Source organism: Carcharhinus amblyrhynchos, chromosome 20 (assembly GCF_965287045.1).
Source record: "Carcharhinus amblyrhynchos chromosome 20, sCarAmb.v2.hapA, whole genome shotgun sequence".
Taxonomy (NCBI): domain Eukaryota; kingdom Metazoa; phylum Chordata; class Chondrichthyes; order Carcharhiniformes; family Carcharhinidae; genus Carcharhinus; species Carcharhinus amblyrhynchos.
Genome location: NC_137343.1, coordinates 20,960,467 through 20,974,407, shown reverse-complemented (window position 1 = coordinate 20,974,407; position 13,941 = coordinate 20,960,467). Strand labels below are relative to the sequence as shown.

Genomic DNA, 13,941 nt, shown 5'->3' with positions numbered 1-13,941 from the left:
CAAGCTGCCGTAAACTGGGTCAGTTCAATGGTGTCAGTCACTTTATGAAGACAAGGAGAAAGGAAGTATGGAAAATCAGTGGGTAGGATAGGTTGTGGAGATGTCAGATGGGGAATAGGATGTGGGTAGGGTAGGAGTTGGGATGGGTTGTTGCGGGGGTCAGGTGGAAAGTCAGGGAGTGGGGGTTAGTAATACGATGGGAGAGTGGTCATGCACAGGGAGAGTAGTGGAATGTTGATCAGAGGGATGGGGTATAGGCAGGGGCGGGGAATGTAGTCAGGGGATAGTTGATTTGATTTGATTTATTATTGTCACATGTACTGGGATACAGTGAAAAGTGTTGTTTCTTGCGTGCTATATGGATGGAACATTATCTTCATGAAGTACAGAGGGGAAAAAGAAAAGAATAGGGCTCAGAAAGTAGTTGAAGTTGCAGATAGGGTGAAGCGAAAGATCAGCTTAATATATGATAGGACCATAGTTGGATTGTTAGGAGGGGTAATTGGGGTGGGAGGATAGCGGGGAGAATAGTCAGATGGCGAATCAGGAGATTTGGCTGTGGGAGATTGTTGGGGGGTCCAGTTAAGGGGGAGGGGGGGTGAACAGTACTGCAGTTATCCAGGAGTTGGAAGTGGTTTTAATCCTTCTAAGTTTTCGAGGGCAACTATTCTGCTCAGAGAGCTGGATCAATCTGAAGTCTCCAATGCAAATTGAGTATTGTTTCTGCCTATTAGATCATCTGGCTATCTGCGGCATGTGTGTCTCTTCCTATTTTGATCTGTATATCTCCCAGTCCCTCTCCTTTTTTGGCCACCTCAGTACATGCCTCAGGTTTTTAACCATTCTGTCGGCCTCTATCCAGTCTGTCATGCTTCCTTGTTCTGTTTACATTCTTCTGTCTGTCTCGATACACCACTGTGTCTCTCTGTCTGCCTTCATGTCACTTAGTGTCTCTTGTTATTTGTTTGCTTGTGTCTCTACTTTTTGCCTGTAGTTCTATGTGACTTTGCATCTCACTTAAAACAGTAAGTGAGGCAGGAGTAATTGGAATCCTAGAACTACACCAATAGTTGTTACAGAGAATACAGTAAAAATTCAAGAATACCTTTATGATTCTCCAGGCTCTGAGTTACTAATCTCTCTTGGGATGCTGTGGGAATGCCCAAGGTACATGAGTCCATCAAATGGTCATAAGCTAAATCCAGACTTTCCAAGCACCTATCACATGTTTTCCATGGTGCAGCTGTAGAGAAATTAATAGTATTATCATTAATTATCATTATCACTGGACTAATAACCCAGAGTCCCAGGCTAATACTCTAGAAACCTGGGTTTGAAGCCCACCATGGCAGACGGTAAAATTCAAATTCAGTTTAATCTGGAAGTCTAATAGAACATAGAACAGCACAATACAGGAACAGACTCTTTGGCCCACGTGTTGCGCTGAACATGAAGCTATATTAAACTAATCCCTTTTGTCTGCCCTTGGTCCATGCCCTCTATTCCTTGCAATATTCACGTGCTTATCTGAAGGCCCCTTAAACACCCCTATTGTATCTGCCTGCACCACCACCCCGAGCAACCTGTTCCAGACATGAAACCTTTGTCGATTGTTGGAAAAACCCATCTGGTTCACTAATGTCCTTTAGGGACGGAAATCTGCCGTCCTTACCTGGTTTGGCCCACATGAGACTCCAGACCCACAGCAACGTGGTTGACTCTTAAATGCCTTCAGGGATGGGCAATAAATGTTGGCTCAAGCAGTGACGCCCACATCCCATGAATTAATATAAAAAATAAATTATTAGTTACAGTTACCTTTTCCAATGTTGACAATACTGGGGAGCCCACCCTGCAGCCCTGCAGGATGCTGGAACAATATCTAGACGAAATGTCAGACAGTGCAGCAGGCTAATGATTCATTATCCATTGCCTTGATCCGTTAGGACTTTTATGACGGTGCCTCGCAGGCAGACCTTACATTCAAATGGGAATCGATCTCTTTGGGATTGATTGTGGTGCCTGCATGGCTAATAATGCCAGCATTATGCAAAGATACTTATTACATGCTGTAAGAAGAAGGGCAAGAGAAAGGAGGGAGCCCAAATTAGATAATGCCTGAAAACAAGCACAGGATCACAACGTGTGATTACCTATCGCCTTTTTGATGTAATGTATGCAGCACGGCCCTTTGTGCTGCCTGTTCATTATCATGATTTCCGCGTGCAGCCGCCACTAATTATATTGTTCATTGACTGCACTCATCAGCAGGGGATCCAAAATCATAGCTTCCCAGCACCACTAAAAGCTAACCTGCACCTCCTGAAGGGAAAATGCCTTGTGGCTGGAAGCAGCCGCTGTGAGTACTTTGTGAGTTCGATCTGATCTGGGAAAGTGAGAAGATTGTTTAACGTGGGGGGTGGAGGGGAGGATTTTATCAGTGCTACATTGGACACCTTGATGGAAGAGGTGTAGAGAAAGGGGGGAGCGGGGGGAAATGTCCTGCATCCAGGGGAAGCCAAGAGGTCCCCCAGACCGATGGGGAAATGGCACTAAGAGCAGCTGGCTATGGGAGGTCAAGGGCAGGAGCGTAACCCCAAGGACCTGAATGCAGTGTCGCAAGATGTTTAATAAACTTGCACAGGTGGTCAAGGTCAGAGAATGCACCTTTAAACACCATTTCCCACCCACTGCACCCCAAGCCCCTGCTTAAAAAACCAGACCCTTACCAACTATCCCTATCAATCAGGAATCACAGGAACATAGGAATTAGGAGCGGGAGTCAGCAATTCAGCCCTCCGCCATTTATCATGATCATGTCTGATCTTATCCTGGCCTTAACTCCACTTTCCTTCCTGTTCCCCATATCCTTTATCTCACTTTTTGTCAAAAAGATACCTGTCTTGTTTTTGAATCTGGCGATTGCTTCTTGTCTCCACTGCACTCTGGGGCAGTGAGTTCCAAAGATGCAGAACCCTCTGAGAGAAGCAGTTTCTCCTTGTCTCAGTTTTGAACCTACCTCTTCTCACTCTCCGAACGGGATCTTATGGCCTTGCTTGGGTGAGACTTTTTTGGACCCTTGCCCGCACTGATTCTGAGGTGGGCAAAGTGGTAGAGTTTCGGACTATATCTATGACCTGTTGTTCTAGACCCTCCCACAAGTGGGAACATTTGTTCAGTGTCCACCTTATCAATCCCCTTTATACGCCTTGATCAGATCCCCCTCATTCTTCTGAACTCCAGTGAGTACAAGCCCAAGCTATTCAACTGCTTCTCGTAGGACAGCCCTTTCATCTCTGGAATCAATTGGGTGAACTCCTTCTGAACTGCCTCCAGTATCACCACGTTCTTCTCCAAGTAAGGAGACCATTATTGGATATCACATTTATTGGTGTCACCTACTCTCACACACTTAGCATTGCTAGAAACTTCACTCCTGCATCCTGAAATATACATATTGTTGCAATGAAGAAAACATCACAGCAAGCTTCTGCAAATAGCAATGTGGTAATGATTTGATCATCTGTTTTAGTGCTTGAGGGATGAATGTTGGTCAGGGTCCCAACGAGAAATTACCTGTATTTCTTCAGAATAATGTCACGGATCCTTTACATCTGCCTTCTAAGGCAGATGGGGCAGCAGTTTAACAGCAGGGGAGGTGGTGACCTAGTAGTATTATTGCTCAGCTTATTAATCCAGAAACTCACATGATGTTCTGGGAGCTGGGTTCAAATCCTACCATGGCAGGTGGTGGAATTAGAATTCAACAAAACAAAATCTGGAATTGAGAATCCACTGATGAACATGAAATCGTTGTTAGAAAAAACCCCATCTCTTCCTTTAGGGAAGGAAATCTGCCGTCCTTACCTGGTCTGGCCTACATGTGACTCCAGAGCCACAGCAATGTGGTTGGCTCTCAACTGCCTTCTAAAATGGCCCAGTAAACCATTCAGTTTCAAGAGCAACTAGGGATGGGTAATAAATGCTGGCCAGCTAGCTATGCCCAAGTCCCATGATTGAATTTAAAAAAATCTTCACTGTAGAACAGCATTCGGACAGTGCCTTATATCCCACAGTACCATGCTGGGTGGAGACTTGATTTTGTCGTCAGGTCTCTGAGGTGAGTCTTGAACCTATGACTTCCAGAAGTCACAGTGCCACCAACTGAGCCAAGGTGCATCCTGCTGTGCTGTTACCATATGGGCTTACACCAGGACAATGATTGGTGGAGTGGAATACAGTGGAATCATCCCCCGTGAGGATGGGAGTTACTGTGAACTCTGTGTCAATGGTACTTATTATTGAGCACATAGGAGAGCAGGTCGAGAACTGATGGATCATCCCATTTTTCACCTGGGTCAAACCAAACGACAAGACAAAACCTTGAGCTCTGAGAGCAGAAAGCAGGCTTCTGAGCCAAATAACTATTTCATAAATTAGATATTAATAAATCCAGGTATTTGTAACTAGGAAGGTTTAAATCTCATTAAATCTGTCCTTAGTCCCAAATAATGTGTGTTTGCTGTAGTCAGTAGGAGGGTAATGAGCAGCCAGTGCTTCTAACCATCACTAATAGATTTCTAATAGACCTTTACTGTTAAGTACACAGCAGACAGCGTGTTTAATGTTTAATACATAACCCGATTAGTTCACGGTTCTGCTTTATTTAGTGTCTACTGCTGCAGAAGATGGAAGGTTCATTTTTATTCTCTTAATGAAGCTATGGATCTAGAAAGTTAAAAGAAGGAATGAATAAAAGCAGCAGAAGGATGCCAGAGAAAGATGGCCCCCTGCAGCATTTCTCTCTGGCTTGAAGGGTAATCTCAGGTAGCTTCTGTTTGTCACTCTCCAGTTATATGCTTGCCACAATTAGATACAGATGAAGCATCAATGAATACCAGTGATGGATAAATAGCATTACAGAGTGATGGGCCCACACTTAAAATGGTGAAGACAGTGTACGGTCACAGTAAAGTAGCCTAATAGGCAAACACTCTTCTGACCTCTTGCTACTGATCCCTTCCTGTTCTCCACAGCCTCTTCTTAGCATTTCTGGTTTTCAAGAAGATTCCTGTTTGCTCTTCCCTGCACCCTTCTCTGATTTGATTTTATTTATTACTGTCAGATGGGTCGACATGGTGGCACAGTGATTAGCACTGCTGCCTCCCAGCACCAGGGACCCGGGTTCAATTCCAGCCTTGGGTCACTGTCTGTGATGTTTGCACATTCTCCCCTTGTCTGTGTAGGTTTCCTTTGGGTGCTCCGGTTTCCTCCCACAGTCCAAAGATGTGCGGGCTAGGTTGATTGGCCATGATAAATTGCCCCTTTAGTGTCAGACGGATTAGGAAGGTAAATATGTGTGGGGTTACAGGGTAGTACCTGGGTGGGATTGCTGTTGGTGCAGGCTCCATGGGCTGAATGGTCTCCTTGTGCACTATAGATTCTATGTATTAGTATACAGTGAAAAGTATTGTTACCTGCATGTGATACAGACAAAGCATACCGTGCATGGAGAAGGAAAGGAGAGGTTACAGAATGTAATGTTACAGTTATAGCTAGGTTGGAGAGAAAGATCAACTTAATGTATGGTAGGTTCATTCAGAAGTCTGATGGCAGCAGGGAAGAAGCTGTGCTGGCCTCATCGAACAAACTCCACTTTGGAAGTTCTTGCAGCGTTCAGTCCACAGCCTTTCAAAACCCAGACCTTGTCGTGACCTCACTGGCTTATGCAATGAACTTTGACCTTTCAACTTGGCATTTTTGAAGGTAAACAGAGAGCAGTTCATTCTTTTAGTTAGTAAGTCAGCAATGCTGCTGCCATTATGAAGAGGCAGTGAGAGTACAAGGAGGGAACAGATTGCAACTTGCTGTCACGGTATTTTTTTAAAATCCATTTCCGCTGTGCATTTTGGAGTTTGCTCTCCAGTCCTATTCTTCCAACATTTCCAGGAGAGGTGGGAGGTAGAGATGTGGAATGAAAATTCATATTAAATAAAGCAGTTCACTTGTCCTTTCTAACCAATCGCACAAGGGCGTGATGATCAGGGCCTCTCACTGAGCAGCTCAAGATGAAAAGATTTTCCACGCTTGCAAATCATTTTGATCTTAAATGTCTAAATTGCTGCTGGTGAGGCAGTGGAGTGCAGAGCAAATGAGGCTTTATAAATTGGAGTATGAAATCTTTGCTATTGCGCCAGTGATCTAATGTCTCCAACAAATGCAGCATTGCAGAATCTTTAAGTATTTAAGTTTTTAAAACAATATTACCAGCAGGTCTGAGAGGAGAAAGTCAGCTCAGAAATATTGGACATTTATAAATACCATCAGTGCATTCCATGGGTCCCAGGGCCCTGTGCTCAGGATTCCATGTTCTCTCAGTGCCCAACTTTCTTGTTCCATTATTCATCAGAAATTGGATGTAATTTGGAAAGCCAGTTTCTTTGTTCCCCGTCCACTGCCACTGATCTGGGTCAATGTGGCAACTGTCAGAGGTTGAACTAGACCATTTGTGACCTTGTTGTCATGTCTGACCCTCACAGAATACCTGCAGTGTAGAAGGAGGCCATTTGGCCCATTGAGTCTACATTGACTTTCCAACAGAGCATCTTACCCAGGCGCTAACCCTACATATTTACTCCCTAACCCACCCCCTGCCGCTGCACCGAAAGATAACATTTCTAACCGATCCTTGAAGAAGAGCCATTCAGGCTTGATACATTAGCTCTCTTGCTCCCTCCACACTTGCTGCCTGACCTGCTGAGAATTTCCAGCATTTTCTGTTTTCAGTTCCGACCGTGTATTTGTGTCACCTCCTCCTACCTCTGTAACACCACCCAACTCCAGCCTACGCTCAGTCACATGCTGCCTTCACCCATGGCTTTGTTTCCTTTAGGCTCACAGTGGTTTTTTGGTGAGCTCCCTATCGCTCACCCTCCGGAAACCTGAACTCACCCAAAATGCTGCTGCCCACATCTGAACATGAACCAAGTCCAGTTCACCTATCACCCGTGTGATGATTGGCCATTCATTGTTCCCAGTCCAGTACAGTCCTAAAAACTCTCATTCTTGATTCCAAATCCCTTCAAAACCTTATGCCTCCCTACTTCTGCAACTTTCTCCAGCCCAACAAATCTTACAAGATGTCAGCACTCTTCCAGTCCTGAGCATTTCTGATTTTAATTGTGCCAGCATTGGTGGTCATTAGGGTTGCCAACCCTCTCAAAATGGCTGGGCATCTCTTGGAATTGGCATTAATCTCCTGGCAGCAAAAGAAAGCCTTCTGAGAGATTTTAAACTCTAGCAAAGGGAACTGACGCTTTGCCAATTCAAGTAGAGTGTCTTTTCTTTCAGTTGTGTTCTTTGATTTGCCAGCCAATCAGATTGTACAGTGGCTTTCTAAGGCAGGATTTCATCCTCAGATTTCACTGAGGGAATCGTTAGTTCAGCTAGGCTATTAGATCTAGGGCAATGCAGAAAAGAAGTAGTGAGAGCAATATTCCACTTCTCTCACACATCCTGAAATGTCTGCTTCCTGTGTCATGTTTCAGTGAGGCAGCCACAGGTTCCTGTGGGTGGGATCCCTCATGACCTGTCGCTCAGGGGTGGCATGTGGAGTACGGCATTCTGTAAAACCCAACCACAAACTCAGAATCACCGAGAGTCCCTACTGGCTAAGTCACAGCTGACGCTCATGGCTGTTTCAGCAAAACAAGGCCACATGGTGCTGTTGCTGCTTCAGGGGACTGAACTCCTCTGAAAACTATGGATGGGAATTCCCGACTGCAAAATTTCAGAGGAGAATTTTGAGCCAGACTGCATAGGTTAAGGATTCGATCAAGGGTCACCCAGACTCGAAACATTGGCTCTATCTCTCTCCATGGATGCTGTTAGGCCTGCTGAGGTTTTCCAGCATTTTCTGTTTTTGTTTCAGATTGCAGCATCCACAGTGCTTTGCTTTTATATTATGTACAGGTTGAGACCACGTCTCCACACGTTTGTTCATGATGGCACAATGGCTAGCACTGCTGCCTCACAGAGCCAGAGAATGGGTTCAATTCTGCCTTTTCGTGACTGTGTGGAATTTGCACATTCTCTCTGTCTCTGCATGTGTTTCCTCTGGGTGCTCTGGTTTCTGCCCACAAAGGCATGCAGGTTAGGTTGATTGGCCCTGTTAAATTGTCCCTTAGTGTAAGTGGAGCTAGTAGTATAAATATATGGCGGTAAATCGATAGGGCCTGGGTGGGATTGTATTCGGTGCAGGTTCGATGGGCTGAATGGCCTCCTTCTGCACTGTAGGGATTCTATGATTCAGTTTAGTCAGACAGCGGAAATGGGCTAGGGTTTAGTACAACAGAACCCATTTCCTGCATTAGCCCCATCCAGAAAGAGCAGCATTGAAGAGTGGACCTAAGGGGCAAAGCAAAGATCAGTGTTTTTCCTATTCTGTCTACCAGCCTATGAAGAAGGGATGGATGGGATTTATTTGCAGAAGAGCTGGTCCTAATGTGATGAGTGGTGGTTGTTTGCATCCATGTAGCCTGGTAGTTAGGAGGAAAGAATCTCACTTGTCATCTGTGTTATACACACCATCTTAAATTTCTCCCATCCTTCTTCTCAACATAGATGGCCACTAGTTCCTGACAGTTTCTTTCAAAGAAGGCTTAACTTTCAAAATCTTGTCACTGTTAGCAATTCCTTGTCAGTGAGTACGGCCTGCTCATGAACTCCAGGAACTTCAGAGGCCCTTAATTATGCTGGCTGCTTTTCCGAGACAGCGGAAGTGTATATAGTGTCAACGGGTGGGAGGCTGGTTTGAATGATGGACTGGGCTTCGTTCACAACTCTTTGTAGTTTCTTGCAGTTTGGAAAAAGCAGGAGCCATACCAAGCTGTGGTTCAGCCAGAAAGAATGTTTTCTATGGGGCATTTATAAAAATTGGTGAGAGTTGTAGTGGACATGCCAATTTTTCTGAGAAAGTAGAGGCATTGGTGGGCTTTCTTAACTGTAGTGTCAGCATGGAAGGACCAGGAAAGGTTGTTGGTGATCTGGACACCTAAAAATTTGAAGCGCTTGACCATTTCTACTTTGTCTCCATTGATGTAGACAGGGGCATGTCCTCCACTACCCTTCCTGAAATCAATGACTACCTCCTTCATTTTGTTGACATTGATGGAGAGATTATTGTCATCGCACCAGTTCACCAGATTCTCTATCTCTTTCCTATACTCCATCTCAGAGATCTGACCCACTATGGTGGTGTCATCAGCAAACTTGAAAATTGCGCTAGAGGGGAATTTGGCCACACAGTCGTAGGTGCATAAGGGTATAGTCAGGGTTGAGGACACAGCCTTGTGGAGCACCGGTGTTGAGGATTATTGTGGAAGAGGTGTTGTTGCCTATCCTTACCAATTATGGTTTGTGGATTAGGAAGTTCAGGATCCAGTCACAGAGGGAGGAGCTGAGCCCCAGCCCATGGAGTTTGGAGATGAGTTTCACCGGAATAATGGTGTTGGAAGCTGAGCGGTAATCTATGAATAGGAGATAGATATAGGTGTCTTCGTTATCTAAGTGTTGAGTGTAGGGCCAGTGAGATGGTGTCTGCTGTGGATCTGTTGCAATGTTAGGTGAAATATAGTGGATCCAGGCAATCTGGCATGCTGGAATTGATTCGTGCCATGACTAACTTTTCAAAGCATTTCATAATGATGGATATCAGAGCCACAGGATGATGGTCATTAAGGCATTGGCTTTTCTTTGGTATTGGGATGATGGTCATCTTCTTGAAGCTGATAGGAGCTTCAGATTGTTGTAAAGAGAGGTTGAAGCTGTCTGCAAAAACCTCCGCCAGATCTACGCAAGATCTGAGTGCCCGTACGGGTACCCCATCTGGGTTAGTCACTTTGCATGGGTTGACCTTCGAGACGGCTGCTCTGACATCCGCAATAGTAACCTTGGATACGGGTTCATCCACGGCTTCCAGAGTGGAGGGCACGCTCTCGCTGACCTCTTGCTTAAAAGGAGCATTGAGCTCATCAGGAAGGGGTGTTTTGGAGTCGGTGATATTATTTGCCTTCATCTTTTAGTCTCTTATATCTTGCAGACCTTGACATAGTCGATGGGGGTCCTTGTGGCTAGCTTGGTCCTCTAGCTTGGTCCAGTACTGTCTTTTGGAATCTTTGAAGCATCTCCTTGGATCGTATCTGGCTTTCTTGTATAGGTCAGGGTCACCTGACGCCTCAGACCTGGACTCCAGCAAGCTATGTCTACCTCTATTCATCCATGGTTGCTAGTTGGGAAACACGTGGATTTGCTCTTTGGCACAGTCTTTTACATACTTACTAATGAAGTCAGTTATTGTCGTGGTGTACTCGTTCAGGCGGGCCACAGAGTTTTTAAATACTTATTAGTCCACTGATTCTTAAGTACTCCCATACTACAACATCCAATTCCTCAGACTAACATTGAACAACTTTCTTTGATGGATTCTCCCATTTCAGTTTTTGCCTGTAAGCTGGGAGCAGGAGTACAGCCTTGTGGTCTGATTTACCAAAGCATGGGTGAGTGACAGAGTGGTAGGCATGTTTGAGATTTGTGTAGCAGTGGTCTAGGATGTTTGGGCCTCTGGTGGAACAGGAGATGTGTTGGTGGTAACTTGGTAGGACGCTCTTGAGCTTGGCCTGGTTGAAGTCCCCGGCTGTGACGAACAAGGCCTCGTGATGTTTTACCTCAAGGCTATTTGTAATGGTGTATATTGTGTCCAGCATAGTGTTCATGTCCTCGTGGAGTGGGATGTAAACTGCTGTTAGGATGATAGAGGTGAACTCCTGTGGAAGGTAGTAGGGGAGGCATTTTAGTATTCTAGGTGCAGGGGAATAGAAACTCGCCAATGTTGCTACATCCAGGCACTACGAGGTGCTGATTGGGAGGTAGGCCTGAGGGCGCTGTGCGGTCCATTCAGTGTCAACAACGAGCTGTACAAGTACAACTAATCTCATCTCAAAAAATCATGATACCCACGCGAATAAATGAATGAAATGTGAAATACAAGTAAAATTTAATTTGGAAAAACACATGAAATCATATTTACGTTGTGTGGAAAGCTTGAAGACATCAGCCAGCTTTGTGCCTCTGTCTGCTGTATTGTCAGCTGATAGTGAGTTTCACCAATCAAAAGCCACATGGTCACATGTGTCTTACACATACATGTCCAGCTCTTCAAATGTTAATCAGAATTGTGCAGGAAATGAGGAAAAAGCAAGAGAGCGGAAGTAATGCATACATCCAGTTCCGCCATTGGGTACGGCACTCCCAATTCTCTTCCCAACATCTAGTGGTGTACCATGGTAAACGTTCACCAGTTTCCATAGCTAATAATTCCCAGAAGAGGTCACTAGATTGACATTTCACCATGGGCATATAATATGGGGGCACCACTCAGCATCAAGCATGGCTGACCAGGAGTCTCTCCTGCTCTTACCACCAGCCACTGTTATACTTAGAAGGATTTGCAGGTTGATGCACTCAACCTGTTTGGCAGTGTTATGAACCCCCCTTTCTTGGCTGTCAAGTCCTGGGGTGGGACTTGAACCCAAGCTGCTGGTTCAGAGGCAGGGATGCTACCCTTTGCGACATAAGACCTCGATTGGGGAAGGCCAAGCTGTCACAGTTTCTCACCTCTATGGGTGACCATGCTCAACACTGCACAAACAGATATAATTTTGAAAATGGAGGTTTAAAGACTCGATCGGGCCATTGAGGTTGGCCTATTGGAATATGAACTCTCTGATTTAGGAGTCAATTGATGGGCCAATCAGGGGGTCCTTTTCTCATATTTAACTAGGACTGTCAGTTCCTCTGGCACTCCCAAAGATAGACTGCTGACTGATAGCACTCTGTGTACTGCTGTTAGAATTGTAAATAAAGGGATTTTGGTGAAGGGACTCCAAAGACTTATTACAGGAGGAGCCTGGTAAACAAAGTTTCTCACAAGATATTGGAATGCTAGCTTCACTGGCAGAGACAGTGTGAAGAGCAGCGGTCAGGCAAGGAGACAGTGGATGTCTGATATTGTTCTACCTGCTACTTTTCAAACTTTTCACAAGGTATGGACTTCCCTTAGCATAGCCAAGATGGCAAATTCAGTGTGTTAACTATAAGTTGCATTTGTAACACTCCACAGGATGCCTGTTAGCATCTTGGAGTCACAGAGAATTACACAGAAAGAGGCCATTTGGCCCATCAGGTCTGTGCCAGCTCTTTTGAAGAATAATCCAGTCAGACCAAATCCATTGCTCTTTCCCCCAAATCCTTGCTTGAACAAAGAGTTGCAAAATCAGAGGCCACAGAGATTGCGACAGCTTTATCACAATGTCCTATTTATTGTTCCCCAAAGACTGAACTTCACAACAACGGCATCGAGTTGATTTGGAAGTGGAATATCAGGGAGCTGATACAATCTCCTGAACCACTGGTGCTGTGCGATGAATTATTTATCAGTTGGAGCAGCAGTTAGCGATGCTGCACTTGACCCTCAGTGGCCCAGGCAATGGAGAGGAAAATCCAGTCAGCTCTTTCTGAAATTTATGCTCCTGCTTTTCATACCCAGCCACTCCTGCAGAGGATGTTGGCGTGTGGGTACAGGGTGAATTCAGAATCAGACACAGTTGGGATTTCCTAAAATGGATAAATAGCCTGGTGGCACTCAAACTCGGAAGTCCCTCTCCACTGCTTCCAGTCTGGTCGGTTGAACTTAGCCAGCGATTTCCCCCACCTCCCTCTGGATTCCTGAGCATCGCAATTTTAATCGTTCCGCCACTGGTGGCTATGTCTTCAGTTGACTTGATCCCAAACTCTGGAATTCCCTCCCTACATGTCTTTGCCTCTTTACCTCATTTTCTTCTTGTGACACTGTTTAAAACCTACCACTCTGGCTGACATTTTAATCATCTGACTCAGTATGGACCATGATGTCATACTCAGTGCTCCTGTGGAGCACCTCGCAGGGTTTTATTGCATTAATTGTTGTTGAGGCTGTCTGACTGCCTGAACTGTGTGGCTGCCTGAAGGTCTCCTCAACAAAAGATTATTTTTTCAATAGGCCAGGTTCTGTAACAGCCTTTTAAATATCGGTCACTTTCAACAACCAGAGATATAGTAGTGATTCTTGCATCCAGCATTTATGGGGTAGTAACAGGGGTATTTTGGTCAAAGAAACATGATTCCTTCATTGACTTGGTGCCTTCCTGTGCTGATCCATTTGTGGGTCATTAGTACTAGCCAGTGTCTGGAATTATAAACCGACAGGGGAAAGGAGAAGGATCTTAATATCCATTGCTTGCCTGGTCAGCTTACTCTCTGCTTGAACATCAGAGGAAATTCAGACAGTACATTCTTAATCGCCCCCCAACCCCCCTAAGACATGGTTACTCAGATGAGAAGGTCATTCGAATGCACAAGGAGGCTATTGGCCTATGAAACTTGCACCAACAACAATCCTACCCAGGCCCTATCCTTGTAATTCCACATACTTACCCCATGTACTTATCCCACTAATTCCTCTAAACTAGATGTGGAAATACCGGTGTTGGACTGGGGTACGCACAGCAAGTGGTCTCACAACACCAGGTTAAAATCCAACAGGTTTATTTGGTAGCACGAGCTTTCAGAGCGCTGCTCCTTCATTACTCACCTGATGAGACTACTCACTGTGTCCTCTAACTGCAGCCCATAAGTGATTCCGATTTCATTGATTTAGATGTAATGACTATTAAAATGTGTCTAATCCCACACTGCGATGAGTTTCAATTTGGTCTCTGGATCGTGTAGAATAATTGAGAATGAATGCACCCCCCCACCCCCCACCCCCAGTCTGTAGCTGAGCTTTACCCCTCCCCACCCGACTACTGCTGTTTCACAGTTGAACCTATGAAGGAATTGCAGAGA

General features: G+C 45.1%; 1 long non-coding RNA gene across 1 annotated transcript in view; it reads right to left on the bottom strand.

The window, feature by feature from the left end:
* Positions 1-1,877, bottom strand: part of LOC145356199 (uncharacterized) — an 89,563-nt gene extending 87,686 nt beyond the window's left edge. The window contains exons 1-2 of the long non-coding RNA XR_013889075.1: positions 1,819-1,877; positions 1,106-1,243 (exon numbers count right to left, since the gene is read on the bottom strand). This is a non-coding gene — a long non-coding RNA (uncharacterized LOC145356199). The remainder of the gene's footprint in view (positions 1-1,105; positions 1,244-1,818) is intronic.
* Positions 1,878-13,941: the final 12,064 nt, after the last annotated feature.